General features: G+C 28.3%; 1 protein-coding gene across 3 annotated transcripts in view; it reads left to right on the top strand.

Moving 5' to 3' along the window:
- Positions 1 to 14006, top strand: part of LOC127286437 (small conductance calcium-activated potassium channel protein) — a 253614-nt gene that overhangs the window by 149869 nt on the left and 89739 nt on the right. The gene's annotated exons all lie outside the window — the stretch shown is intronic.

Here is a 14006-nt window from a genome sequence, read left to right as displayed (position 1 = left end):
TAAGGAGTGTAAATACTGCTAATAACGTACTCATTTCAAGTGGGGTACTTTGCTCAAACAAGTCATTGAAAGGAAAAAAAGGACATTTGAACGATTTTGTGAAACGTAAAAAATGATTTATCTCAATTGGATCACAGCCAGAAGGTACTCAACAAAAGTTGAAATATAAGTGGCTTCAGGTCTCTTTAATAAGTCCCACCTTTTAATTCGGGAGAAAAAATTTATTTCTATTAAACCAAAAATAGATTTAATTAATTACTTTAATTAATAAATAATAATTTTATAATAATAATAATAATAATAATAATAATTTTAAATAATAAATAAATGATTAATTCCTTTTTTCTTTAACTACAGTATACTTTAATTATTAATTTTATTTTTTAATTACTGTATTACATGTATATTAATTTATTAATTCATATGTTAATTTTTATTGTTATTTAATTGTAACAAGAAATTATTTTTTCGTAAAATGTATTTTTAAATTTTCAAAAAAAAACACCTTTTAATCTCTCCAAAAAGGAGTAGTAGTAAATTTGTAAAACATTTTCCGCATGTGGGGGAAGATTATCAAGTTCTCTCATCTGTCAATATAAATTTTCAATATTTCCCTCATCACCCCATATAATATAAAGGCAGTTTTAAAAACCCACGCGATAAATCACCCAAACCCCCTAAAAAAAAGCACCGATTCTACATTCAAGATCACACACCTCGCACTAACGAGATACCGATCGTGAAAATAAAAAAAAATAAAAGAAGGTCCATTTCATCCATTTGAAAATAAACTCCATCGAAGAGATAGATCTCACGTAATCCAACCTTCATTTCGTATTGCATCAAGAATTCCAGAGTCAGGGTCATGATGATACTTTAGTCTCCTTTCAACGGGTAAAAAATAAAGAATCAAACGAGATAAACTGTCAAAAAAGTATACAATAACGTAAAAGAGACAAAAATTTTTGTGAAAAAAAAACACAAGGAAAGAAAAAAGAAATATCGCTTTATGTTTTGTCGTTTTGTGTGTGAAAATGAAGACTAATATTGTAAACAAGTCAAGCGTATTGTAGTTAAGTGCGCGGGTTTCCAATGTTGTTTTATTGTTAAAAAGGAGAAAAACTTCTCTTTCTGAGAAGTGATATAATGACAGAAATATAAGGGGGATGAAAAAAAAGGAGAAAAAACGTGATTTCAACGGATGAGCTTAAGTGAAGGAGATAAAAGAGAGACGAAAAAAAAGTATGGAAAAAGAAATAAAGAGAACAAGAAGTATTGAAAGAAGAAATAAGGCAATATAAATAGGAGAAAAAAATATGCTAATAACGAAAAGAGAAAAAGAAGTAGGTAGATATAGATGAAATGAAAGTTCTACAAAGAAAATGAAAAAAAAGACGATTTTAAAACAGATGAAACGTACTAATTGACAATTAAAGGAAAAAGAAAGATTAAAACAAGTGCGCAAAATGATTTTGTTCCCCAGTGATAATTCCGATAAATTGGGAAAATAATAATTATAATTGAAATTATAGTTTGTTAATTCGAATGTTCAAAATGACAGAGTCTCCAATTCGCACCGAATCATCATTTGTCCAAATTTTTATTTGCACAAAATTTTAAAACATGAATTTGCATTTGTCCAAAACTGCAAATGGACCATATAAACAATCAACAAAAAGATTTTGGCGCGAATTTTAAAATTAACCAATCAGAATTTATGACGAAAATTGTGATTGATTCCTTTTAAAATTAAAAATCTTTCTGTCAATAGTTTCTTCGGACATTTTGAAAATTCGGATAAATGGAAATTCGACGTTTCAAGAATTTTATTAAATATAAAAAGCACTGATAATTCGTCTGAAATATAATTATATCTAATAAAATTCTTTAAAATGTATTTTTTTAATTTTCATGAAAATTGTAACCATTAATATTTAATATGGGAAATTTATGCGCCCCGAAATTAGTTTAAAATGAAATTTTGTGAAATGCTAATTCGAAAAATTCTAACCATTAATTTTTAATAGGAAATTCATGCGCCCCAGAGGAATTAAAAACACACTAATTATTAACCCCTTGACTGCCACCTTTGTGATTTTGGACATATATGTCCACATTAGAAAAAAAAATACTAAACATAATTCGGTTTGAGTGTCAATGGATATACTAATGTTTTCGGAGTCGCTGAATCCGAATTTGAGGTTAGACTTAAAAAATTAAAAATGGCGGACCCAATATGGCGTCGAAAAAATTTAAAAATTCACTACTCTCTAAATCTCAATTAGTAGTTTTTCTACTAATGAAAGAGTGCGGATTTGTTTACCAATTGAATTAGTAACAGTTTTGACTCTTTTTTAGTAGAAAACTACTAATTGAGGAGCCGGATCGTAGAACCGATTCTTCACTAATGCGCAAGTCCCCCGCGCAGCTGAAAGCTGGCTCACTTGAGGGACTCCGGAGAGAGCGAAGAATCGGTTCTACGATCCGGCTCCTCAATTGCTAGTAGAAAACAACTAATTCATGGAGTAAATCGTCTTACTAATTTGAAATAGTAAAAAATACGACTTGCTCCATAAATTAGTAGTTTTCTACTATCAATTAGTAGTTTTCTACATGGAAAAAATAGTTCGTGAAACTTTCGTAAACTAGTTGTTCAATTTTGGACGGGCCCAAAGTTTGGAAATATTTCATAAACTTTTTTCAAGATTCCACAAACTTGTTTTTGTGCGCGTGCGCAGACATTGATTGTCATGAAGAGAGCGATGAACGTTTGTGAAATCTTGGAAAAAGTTAATGAAAGATTTTCTAACTCTGGGATCGTCCAAATGTGAAAAACTAGTTTACGAAAGTTTCGCGAACTATTTTTTTCCGTTTACTAATGAAAAAGTGCAGATTTATTTACCAATTGAATTAGTAACAGTTTAGACTCTTTTTTAGTAGAAAACTACTAATTCATGAAGTAAATCGTCTTACTAATTTGAAATAGTAAAAAATACGACTTTCTCCATAAATTAGTAGTTTTCTACTAAAAAATAGTCAAAACTGTTGCTAATTCAATTGGTAAACAAATCCGCACTCTTTCATTAGTAGAAAACTACTAATTCAGATTTAGAGAGTAGATTTACATAAAAATGGTTTCTTTAGGATTTTTGAGGTCGCTAAATCCAAATTTGAGGTGAGATTTAAAAAATTCAAAATGGCGGACCCAATATGGAGACTCAATATTTATTTATTTTACACGGGTTTACAAAAATACCCTTTATTATGAACAAAAAACTTACAAACTAAAAGAAAAACTTAAACAAAAAAAAGACGAGTGTGACTACTCTACCTAATCAAAATTACTTAAATATTTCGATAACTCGAACAAAAAACTGAAATTACGGCTGTCAAAGAAGTCGATAGACTCTGCATGATTAGCCTCGCGACATAAACGTATGAGAGGCGAATTACCACTAAGGTTAGTACGATAAAACGGTACTTTAAAAATAGGTCTGTTCCTTAACGAAATATAAGGAACCGACAGCGAGATTCCAGACAGCAATGCCGGACAATCGACTCGGGCGTTGAGAATATTATAAAAAAATTGCAAATCTAACTTAAGAAATCTACACTGTACTGAAGGCATCCTCAAGATTGCTCGCAATTCAGAATAATCATGGGAAAAATAATCATAAGGTATATCAAGTTGTCTTGCTGCAAATCTAAGGAACCTGTTCTGTACTCTCTCCAGCCTTAGTTTCTGGTATTCGTATTGTGGATAATAAATTGTTGAAAGAAAATCAAAATGAGGCCTCACAAGAGAAAAAAACAGCACCCTAAGAACGCGCATATCGTGAAACACCTTACCAGATCTTACAACCTGACCAAGTGCCCTCAATGATTTGTTAATTGCAAATGCAGTATGATCATTTAAAGTAAGAGCAGAATCAATAATAAGTCCTAAATCTCGCTGTCGATTCACTCTCGCAAGTGGTGTCCCGCAGATATTATAATAAAAATTAACAACTTTAGATTTCCTATGAAATGACATTACAGTACATTTACAGGTATTTAGCGGTAGAAAATTTTTAGTGGACCACAGGTATACTCTATCCAGGTCGTCCTGTAATTTATGAGTACATGATTGTGACTTAATTATTTTAAATAATTTAAAATCATCGGCGAGAGCTAGAAACTCACTATTAATAAAACAGTCCTTCATATCATTTACATAAATCAAAAACAGGAGAGGGCCAAGATGAGAGCCCTGTGGAACATCTGACGTAGAAAAAAATTCTTGAGAAAAAATCCCATTGATTCTGACAACTTGCCGTCTATCACACAAATAGGAAGAAAACCACTCCATACCCACACAGCACAACATCTTACACCAGGCCTACAGCAGGCTTACATGTAAGGTTTGTAAGGTAACATCGTAAGCCCATAGTAGACTTACAGTAAACCTAAAATGTCCGCCTTACAGTAAGCTTACATGGTAGGGTCGAGGTAAGCTTACATGGTAGGGTCGAGGTAAGCTTACACGGTAAGGTCGAGGTAAGCTTATGAGTAAAGGCTGTGGTAAGGTTATTATTAAGTTGTAAGGTTGAGGTAAGGTTGTGGTAAGCTTACAAGGTAAGGCAAGTTATATTCAAATAATAATATTAATAATAAATAAATATTCAATAAAAAAATTTTTCTTTTGCCTTATTCTATTTTGGGAACCTATCATTTCGCAGAAAGTTTTGAAAACAAATTTGGGAGGAGTAGGATTCGAACCCGGGACCGAAGTATATACCTAACAACCTAACCAACTGAGCTAAACGGGGAACTGACAATGAGAAAAGTAATCTTACTTTTAAAGTGGAACCAAGAAGATAATCAACTCCTTAAAAGCAAGATTACTTTTCTCATTGTCAGTTCCCCGTTTAGCTCAGTTGGTTAGGTTGTTAGGTATATACTTCGGTCCCGGGTTCGAATCCTACTCCTCCCAAATTTGTTTTCAAAACTTTCTGCGAAATGATAGGTTCCCAAAATAGAATAAGGCAAAAGAAAAATTTTTTTATTGAATATTTATTTATTATTAATATTATTATTTGAATATAACTTGCCTTACCTTGTAAGCTTACCACAACCTTACCTCAACCTTACAACTTAATAATAACCTTACCACAGCCTTTACTCATAAGCTTACCTCGACCTTACCGTGTAAGCTTACCTCGACCCTACCATGTAAGCTTACCTCGATCCTACCATGTAAGCTTACCTCGACCCTACCATGTAAGCTTACCTCGACCCTACCATGTAAGCTTACTGTAAGGCGGACATTTTAGGTTTACTGTAAGTCTACTATGGGCTTACGATGTTACCTTACAAACCTTACATGTAAGCCTGCTGTAGGCCTGGTGTAAGATGTTGTGCTGTGTGGGTATATATGGTAGAAAATTTTTAAATTGATTCGATTCGTGCAAAGTTTGGTACTCGGGGGTTTTTGGGGTCGCTGAATCTAAATTTGATGTCAGATTTTAAAAATTCAAAATGGCGGACACAATATGGCGTCGAAAAAAATTTTAAATTGATGCGATTTGTTCAAAATTTCGTTTTCGGGTGTTTTTTGGGTCGCTGAATCCAATTTAGTTTCAGCGACCCCAAAAACTTTAAATACAATATGATATTAATTTGGAAACTTTTTTTGGATCCACAAACGATTTTTCTACTAGACTGCGAAGGGGTTAAAAACTATTAAATTGATGTGAAAATTTGTATTAATTTAATATTTTCAGTATCAATTTGATACTTTTAAATTAGTGTGTAAAGAAGAGAAAGAAGAAATAAAAATAAAGAGAATGATGAGAAGGAGGAGAAAAAGAAGAAGAATAGGAGTTATAGAAGAATAGAAAGAAATAATAGAAGAAATAAAAATAATGAAGAAGAAGAGAAACAAATGTGGAGGAAAAGAAGCTAAAGAACAATAGAAAGAAGAAATAAAAGTAAAGGAGAAGAATATAAAGAATATTTCGTATGCGGAAGAAACAAAAATAGAAGTTTAAAAAAAATTAAGAAGAAGAAACAGGAGAAGAAAAATACGAGGATAAAATAGAAGAAAAAAAAGAGGAGAATAAGAAGAAGGAGAGATGGAAGAAGTGATGAAGAAGGAAAAAAAACGATGGCACACAGGATGACGTGATGGTGGTGAGAAGCGATGGGATGGATTTTGTCGAGAATGGCCAAGGGGCAAAAGGGGATGAATTGAGAGGGTGGTTCGAGAGCAGATAGATAAGGGTTTGCTTGTGAAAGAGGAGGGGAGAGAGGGTAGGTTTGAAGGTAGGAAGGGGACGAAAGAGTAGAAGGATAGGATCGACGCAGTCCTAACGGGAGCGTCGCGACGTACAGACGCTCGTCTGCATTGACATCATCCTCCGTTGTCGTCGTCGTCGTCGTCGTTGTCGTTAAAATCATTGTCAACGTCGTCTGACAGTGAAAGTGACGTTACTTCCGCCAATAAAATTTTTTCACTTTTTTCCATCTTCGCATCCTGGAAAAAAAAAAATTTTTTCCCTTACGTGTGCCAAATCATATCATCAGCCACGTGCGGTGTTGTCTTCGTCGTCGTCGGTAACTCTCGCTCGCGGTGTCATCTTATCCTTTCGGCGGGATGTCATCGAGACTCGACGTCTCTATCAAGATCAAGTCCTATCATCCCATTGGCTTGTTAATAGATGTCTGCATTTTTAAAGAACCCATTAAATTGACTCCTTCGATGACCAGGTCCTTAATCACGTGACTTTTATAATTTTTCACAAATACCGGTAAAAGTGTACCAATTTGACATGTCTTTTTTGTGATTACAAATTCACAAAAGTAAAATACTTCCTCCATGAGGAAACAAAAAGGATAAATTTTTTTTTTTTTTTTTTTTTTTGTTCGAAAGCGTTAATTACTGACCATTAAAAATTGTCCTTGCGATTTTCCATTGAAAAAAGTTTCTTGTGCTTTACTGATTTAAAGGGAAAATTTTAAGTGATTTAAAAATATACATAATTTTGTGATTTTTCATTTGGAAAAAAATAATTTGTCAGATTCTTTTTTTTTTTAAATAATATTATATTATTATTTGTATATCCACACTGAAAAAAGAAATTTATTTTGTTTAAATAATCGGTTACTTTGATTATTAGGTATCAAATAAATTTTTATTTGTATCAAATAATTATTATTTAAGATGGCGTATTTGGTTCAAATACAGTTTATTTAAATAAAATGTATTTGGTTCAAATACAGTTTATTTAAATAAAATAAAAATTATTTGGTTCAAGTAAATATTTATTTTATAATAGTCAATAGTAACCAATTATTTGAATGAAATAAATTTTTTTTCAGTGCAGAGAAAAAGATATTTGTTTCAGAAAATTTTTATTAACAACTAAAATTTTATATTAAATTAGACAAATATACTTTTATTTAATTCAAATATATAATTAAATTTGATTTAAATAACAAATTCAATCTGGAAGTATAGTTTTAATAAATATTACTTTATTTTTCTTTTTATTTTCCTTTAGCTTACATTTTAGTTTTATAAACCAACAAGTGTATCTCTTCATTCCATCTACAGTGATAAATTATAAAAAAAAAAAATATTATTATTTAACAAAAAGTAATATTTATCTAAAAACAAAAAATGCGTGAGTTTAAAGAAAGAAAAGAATTTCTTGTGTGATTTTTTTTTTACATCAGTATAAATCGTTAAAAATGAAGATTCGCAATTGAAAATTAAAAGGTGCGATTTATTCTGTTGTGTGCGCAGACGGGCATTTAATAGGAAACGTGAGAAGAAAATTTAAGAAAAGCGCTTTCTATTGGGTGAAGGCATCAGTTAAGGTTGATCGGATCTCTTGGTTGTGTGATCGAATAATGTTTGCCGAATGAACTTCAAGTAGAAAGCAAATTGAAGTTTGATTGTTACTTAAATTTAAATTTAAACGTATCACATTGCGGAATGTAAAGATAATTCTATTTTTATCCGCGGAAATTAATTTCTAGAATTTATATAAGTATAAAATTGTAATTGTAAAGTGAAATTTTTTTCTCTCAAAAAAAATTGTGGCAGTATTAAATTTTGTTTTTTAAAAAAATAATTTTTTTTGTTGCAATTATTTTTTTTTTTATATATATATAAAGAGAACCAAATTCTTTCCCGTTTTAGAAAAATTTTCATTTAAATTACACCAAGTTCACTTTAAATTCATAACAGCTCAATTACATTTTCCCTCGTCCGAATACTTTAAATATTCGATCGAATGAAAATTTATTGTTCTATTTTGAATTTCATTAGGCGATTGGAAATTTAAAAAATACTTAAAGAATCGACAATTTTTGTTTCCCAGGGGACAAATATTTGAATTGTAGAAATGTTTTTTTTTTTAGAAAAATTTAATTTTTTATTTGAATTATTAATTTTTGACACTACTTAGTTAGAAATAGAGCTCAGAAAAAAAGGAATCGAAACTAATATTTTTTGTTGATGATTTTTTTTTTTATTAAAAGTACAAAAAAACAGAAAAATTGACTTTTCTGTATTGAAATTTTTTTTTATTTCTCACAATTGTCCGAGCAAAACAGAATTTTTTTTACTGACTAGCTTTTGTTCATTTTTATTTAAATTAAACCCACAGTCCCTTTTAAATTCATAACTTCTCAATTAATTCCTCTCGTCTGAATATTTTAAATTGCCGAATGAAAACTCTCTCTTAGCGTTTAAATTTCAGTTTTGCACATTTTACCATTACTTTGTGCATTTATTAATATAGAAAATTTTTATAATCATTATGTTAAAGAAAATACATTAAAGTTTCAAATTTTCTTCTTCTTAAAGAATAAAATTATTGCCTTTAATTTATTTTATATTTTTTCATAATCATTTTTATTATACAGAGAAACCGCATTTAAATAATTTTTTGTTAATTAAAAGAAAAAGAAAATTATTTAAATTTTGTACAATTTATTTCTATTATACACATATATATATATATATATATATATTTAAGATGTATGCAAGAATAAAAAATTCAGTGAACTTTTAAAAGAAATGTTGAATCTAAAATGGTTTTTCTTCGTCCACTATATTTTTATATTCATGGAGTCGACATTCTCTTTTGGAAAGATCAAGAAAAATATAAAAGGAGTTGGCCTGTCGTCAAATCGGACTTCTCTTTTGTCCTATTCGTGGAACAAAAAAAAAAAAAAAAAAAAATTGTTCCGATCAATTGACGATCAACCTTATAGGACATGCAATTTCATTTAGAATTCAACTTGGCAATGAAACGTTCTTCAGAAAAGCTTTACTTCAACTTAAAAATTTTATAACTCTTAATCGCTTCCATTTTTATATATTTTTAAAAAGTCGATTTCTTTTCTTTTTATAGATGCCTTAAAAAAAAATTATATAGAGGCTTCAACAATGATAAAAGAGGGAATAAATGTTTTTTTTTTTTTTTTTTTTATTTCAAGACAAACCTAAAAAAAATATCAAAGGTAATAATATCGAATTTTATGGGTTATAGTGAAACATTTATTACTTGTAAACGACCTTTTTGGCAAAAAAAAAAGAATAAAAAAATACCTCAGGAAATTTATTCTTTTTTTGAATTGAATCACATTTTATCGAATTGTTAGATTATCGTTCCTTTTTTATCTATATAAATAAAATGAAAGTTATTTTAAGAATTGATATCCTAATTTTTCATTTCACAGATTAGGGTTTGTTTAGGATCTTATAGAATTGGAAAATATTTTCTTATTGACTCTCTGATTAACTGGCATAATATTTGACAAGTGTTATTGTATATAATTAAGGGGAATCTTGTCCTTTTTTATTTAGTAACGTGAACAAATGAAATGCTTGAAACCTTCTTGACCCGAAACATCTTAAGCAGAGGTTAAATATCCCTTATCAAATTTGTTCAACAAAAAAGATGCCTCTTTCTAATTTTTACAAGTCATTTTTTAGTTACGTATTTTTTTTTATTTTTTATATTTTTATTTTCAGTATTGTAATTTTATAAATTATCATTTTTTTAAATTTGTATTTAAAATTTTTTTTTATTTTACATTTTTTATAAGGTGAAAATTATTCATTTATATAAAAAAGAAATGAAAAGAAAAAAATGTTTGTAACGAATAAATAATTCAAGAATAATTCATTATTAACTAATAATAATACCTAATTGATCAATAAAATCGAGAAAAAAAAATATCTGTAAAATAACCTATTGGTATAAAATAAAACCTATAGTGAATAAGGTCAAAGATGATAATTCATGAATTTTTGACTAGTAGGAGAGAAAAACATTTTTTTTTTTCGACAATGATCTTGAAAGTAGTATAATAAAAATATTTGACACGATTTACGGTTTTCTTGAATTGTATATTATAAATAATTCATTTTCTAACTGAAAGAAGAGAAAAACAATAAATAGTCAACAATTTTTTTTTTTTTTATTATTTGTTAAAATTCCCACAAGTCAAAAATTAATTGGACTCATGCACCCTAAATCATTTTAGCATTCATAAATCATTTGTTTCCCTTTACGAATCAAATGGACAGTCGTCTTTCCCTTCTGTATATTATGATACAATATTATACATATGATTCTTCTCATTTTTTGCAATTAAAAATTGCGTTATTTTTTCAAATGTAAATAAACAAAGTCTCCATTTTTTTCTGAAATTTTGTCAAGAAAATTTAATAATTTAACAATTATTTTCATTCAACCCAATTGATGTTTAAAATAAAATTTGATTTTAACAAGAATTTCCATAATTACCGAATTTTTTATTTGACTGTGAATTATTTAATGATAATAAAAAAAAATTAACACATCACACAAATAATTTTCTACTTAAAATAAATAAATTTTTAAACATTTACTCTCTTAATTTGAATTAGTGATAAGTAAGCTTCTAATTCATATTAGTAAGAATTTTTACTAATTTTTAGTAAAATATTACTATTTGATTTAGTTCAAATTTTTTTTTGACTATTTCTAGTAAAAAGTGACTAAAAATTAGTGAAAATTCTTACTAATTTAAATTAGTAGCTCAATTTTCACTAATTTAGATTGAGATAGTACAATATTGAGGTATAAATAAACGAAAAATGTTTTTTAAAGTTTAGATAAATTTTATATAGACAAAAGAATAAATAAATTTTAGCCAAATTTAGTTTAGAACGAATTTTCAATCAATAGGTCGATGAAGTTCACATCGAAAATTCAAAGAAACATTATACTTAACAAAAAAAAATTAAGTTCAACCCTAAATTCATTAGAAAAACTCCCCTAGTATAAGTTTATGCAGTATCTTGGTTTTTAAAATTTCGATGATCGTAATCGATGTGAACTTCACCAACCTCAATGAATTGTTTTTTTTTAATTAATTTATTGCTTTATCAAATTGTTATTTAACTAAATTTTTAATTTAGTTGAGTTTTGATTGAAATATTTTAGAATTTTTAAAATAGAATTCGATTAAATGTAATTTTTATCAAATATACAATGCGAAGGTATAAATAATTATAATTCAGTTAAAGTTAAATTTAGTTTAATCACAATTTGACTAATTGAGAAATTCGATTAATTGATAATTTAAATTAAATAAAAATTTCAAGTACTTTGGTCAAATGTAAAATCAGGTCTAATAAAAATATTATTGAAAAACAAATTCGATTAAATGAAAATTTTGTTCCATAATTTACAAAATTCTGTTAAATAAAATAATTCGTAAAATTTTTATTCGCCCCATAGAATAAATTATTTCTTTAGTTATATATATAAAATGATATTGAACTTTATTTATCATTGTCTTTTTTAATTTATTATTATTTTTATTATTATAATTAACTCTCGAATCAACCCCCAGGAAACCTCAATTCTAATAGGGTTTCAAATGCATGTCAAATTAAGATATCGAGTCGATAGTGTCAAATCTCCCAAAGTGTGGTCATTTTACAAGTTGTTCATATCGTAGTGTGTGTGTGTTGTTACGTATTATGTTGTGACCTCTTTCTAGTGTTGAAAAAAGGGTCATGTTTTTTTTTTGTTGTCTAATTTTTTTTCCTTAATGACATCTGATAAGGAAAATGCACGTGTCTATATGTGTGTATATAGTATTTTTCAAGAGGGGTAAAAATGTTGGAATGCTAATGTCACGAGTAGCTATTTTGCTTCTGTTGGGGAAAATCCTGAATAAGCGTCGATACGCCCTAGTTCTTACACATATATAGAAAAGAGAAAAAGAATGAGAGAACAAGATCTGTGAACGTCGTCGCATCGTCGTTTCGAGGATTTTGGGAGAACAAAATAATAGGGAAAAATCCCTCGGGGGGGGGGGGCCGCGGTGAGTCGTTGAGGCGCCACAGTGACTACTAGACGCTCAATCGCCTCGCGATGCCACATGTATCTTTCCATATATATATATATACATTTTCGTTTTCATTTTAGTATTAAAAAAATTGTAAAATTTTCACACTTTATTCCAAACGCTACGTTTCGTTCATATATACAGACAAGAAACTCTTTTTCAACTTCTTTTTTCTCCCTTTTTCACATTCAAATGAAATGACAGGTGTCGAATTGAAACTTTCACGAAAATTTTAAATTCTGTCAGTTTCATGTCCTTTTGTTAAAATAGTATTTATTTTTTGTTTCTGAAAAAAAATTCTTCTTTTATGTCCTTGACTTTATTGCATTATTTTTTTTAAATAAATGAATTCAAAGAAAAAATCATCACATAATTTTTAAATATATTAAATTAATTATTAATACCTATAATTTTACAAGAAATATAAAAAAAAAAAATGTTTGATTCGCTTTTCATGAAAGGTTGAAAATTGCACAAAGAAATTGAGGTATTTCAAATCAACATATTGTATATTGAGGAATGAGAAATCCTTTTTGCTAGAATTCCATGGAGATTGTTTTTTTTTTTTTTTTTTGCAAAACTTCCAAGTATTTAAACTTCCAAACTTCATTTTCAATGCGCGCGAGAATTATTATGTGGAGGAAAAAAAAGTGAATTGAATTTTATCGTGAATTTTTATTCCATTATTAATATATATTTTTTTCACCTCGTGTGTTACTCACTGAAATTTAAAAATCTTTTTAACATTCGACATTTCGCGTGTTGTGAAATCACAATTTAGCTTTAAAAAAAAATTCTTAAATTCTGATTCAAATTTATATTTCTTATAGGAAAAAAAAAAATTTATTTACATTGAAAATTTGAAAAACATGAGATAATGTCGAAAAGCAGAAATATTAATGCAAAATAAACGAAAAAAAAATTGAATACAAAGAAATAAATTTCTAAGTAGGTATAAAATAGTATTTACATTTAGGTTTTAGATAGGAAATTACTTTTAGGTGTTTGGGAAATTTTTGGATTTGCTCATTTTTTATTCATAACTTCTGGATGGAGAACGGTGCGTCCAATCTCTCTCTCTCTCTATATATATATATATATATATATATATATATATATATATATATATATATATATATATATATATATATATATATATATATAAAAGCAATCGAAAATGTCGAGATCAGAAAACCTTCTTGGAGACATGTCAAAATGGTACACTAGATAATACCCGGTTATCGAAAGTGTCAATGCAACCGAGAAAACTGGGGCAGAAGAGCCTCTACGACAATCCGTTAAAAAGATTATGGAAATGTGTAATAACGTTAACAGGATGATAGATGACTGAAGTCGCGACACAGTTCCCGAATCATCAACACACGACACGAACGATAATAATATTAATAATAATAATAAAAATAATAATAATAATAATATTAACAAAAATTATAATGAATAATATACATAGACTGCTTTTAGCCTTTTATTGTTATACCAAGTACTTGAAATTAATTAAAAGGTGAAAATTATTTAGCATTATAATTGTTATTAATAAAAAGTGAACACTATGCCAAAGACGCGATAACTTAACATAAAATACATTT

This window comes from Leptopilina boulardi, unplaced genomic scaffold (genome assembly GCF_019393585.1).
Source record: "Leptopilina boulardi isolate dan_hultmark-lab unplaced genomic scaffold, ZJU_Lbou_2.1 LbouV2_354, whole genome shotgun sequence".
In the NCBI taxonomy this organism is placed as follows: domain Eukaryota; kingdom Metazoa; phylum Arthropoda; class Insecta; order Hymenoptera; family Figitidae; genus Leptopilina; species Leptopilina boulardi.
The sequence above is the reverse complement of the archived record's forward strand: the minus strand, read 5'-3'. Positions and strand labels throughout refer to the sequence as shown.